The sequence below is a fragment of the Mastomys coucha genome, unplaced genomic scaffold, assembly GCF_008632895.1.
Source record: "Mastomys coucha isolate ucsf_1 unplaced genomic scaffold, UCSF_Mcou_1 pScaffold23, whole genome shotgun sequence".
Taxonomy (NCBI): Eukaryota; Metazoa; Chordata; class Mammalia; order Rodentia; family Muridae; genus Mastomys; species Mastomys coucha.
The window spans coordinates 9,457,411-9,459,071 of record NW_022196906.1 but is presented as its reverse complement, the minus strand read 5'-3'; positions in this window follow the sequence as shown (position 1 = coordinate 9,459,071).

Genomic DNA, 1,661 nt, shown 5'->3' with positions numbered 1-1,661 from the left:
GTGTGTGTGTGTGTATGTGTGTGTGTGTGTGTGTGTGCAGATAGATAGTAAGCTCCTTAATGACAAGGTATGTGTGTGTGTGTGTGTGTGTGTGTGTGTGCGCGCGCGCGCACCTGTGAGTGAGAGACCATGCATGCACATGCCTGTGTGCTCATGTGTTTGCATACTGTGGTTTTGTGTGCATATGGTGCATGTGGAGGTCCTTGGGTGTCCATCTCTTGTTCACTGATGCTTATACCAGGCTAGCTGACCTGTGAACTTCTGGCAGTTCTTCCTTTGCATCCATCTCCCAAGAAGGGCATGCTACGAATGCATATACACGATTGCGTCCGGCTCTTTATACAGGTTCCAGGGATAGAACTCAGGTAATACAACCTGTGCAGCAAGTGCTTTACTCAGTATGCCACCACCCCAGCCCATGACCAGACTTATCAGATCAGGAAACAATGGAGAGTCAAGAGCAAGTAGGATCCTTGAACCAAGTACCTCATTATGTCACCAAGAAACACCTGAGCAGGTTAGAGCCCCACAGGGTCTGGAGCTGGCTCAAAGCAGACTATTTTGCATTTTTGAACTGTTACGGCTTCCCCTTTTGACATTTGTTGCAATTTAAAATATTCTTCCTGGGGCTGGAGAGGTGGTTCAGTGGTTAGGAGCACTTGCTGCTCCTACAGAAGACCCAAAGTCAGTTCCCAGCACTCATATGAAGCAACTCATAACTGCAGACTGGCTTCCTAGGGCATCCACTAACAATTAAAAATAAAAACACATTTTTAATACAATGATCTTGGGCAATATTTTGGGCAATCTAAGGGATAGAGTGGACAAGATCACCAAAAATAAAAATAAAAGCTGGTGGACAGGTAGATTGCCCACAAAGTTTCAGGAGGGCCAAGAGCTAGGATCTGTCTGCAATTCTGGGAGGACAAACAGAAACCTTACCAAGACTCAGTTACTAAAACAGCCACTGGTTTTCTTCTGTGCCTTTTATTCTACATCCCAAGTTCTAGAAGAAAAGCAGCTTGGCCTCCTCTGGTGAAGAGCCCTCCCTCCCTCGGCCAAATAAACACTCTTGTAGAAATATGTCTGCCCTGCGCTAAGAGCGGGGAAGGGTCCAGCTTCGTGTTTTGAAAAGATGTGTGAGGGCAGAGGTTGTCCCAGTAAGCAAGCCAGACTCAGAATGACAAGTATTCTTTCTCTGGTGTGGGTCTGAGATGTTATGTGTATGCCTATAACTGTGTATGTATGTTTGTTTGTATGTATGTATGTTTGTATGTATGTATGTATGTATGTGTGTGTGTATATGTATGTAGTATGAATGTAGACATGAGACTAGAGAAAGGAAAGGGACCTGTGGGAGAGGAGTTGGTAAATGTGGTCAAAGTCCATCATATACTTGATGGAAATGTCTTTATGAATCCCACTGTGTACAAAATACACCCACCAGTTAGAAGGAAAAGTCAGATTGCTTTAAGCCCGTGTGTCTGCATTTCCACCAAAAGCTACCCTGTTTGTTCCATGCACTTTGCTGGAACCTGAGTTCCACAAAGAAAACGAATATATCTATCAAGTACTGAAATAAAAACCTCTTTTTTTCTCACAGTAATATTATATAATTTTTTCACAAAGACTTTGAACAAAATTATACCTACTCCATTGCA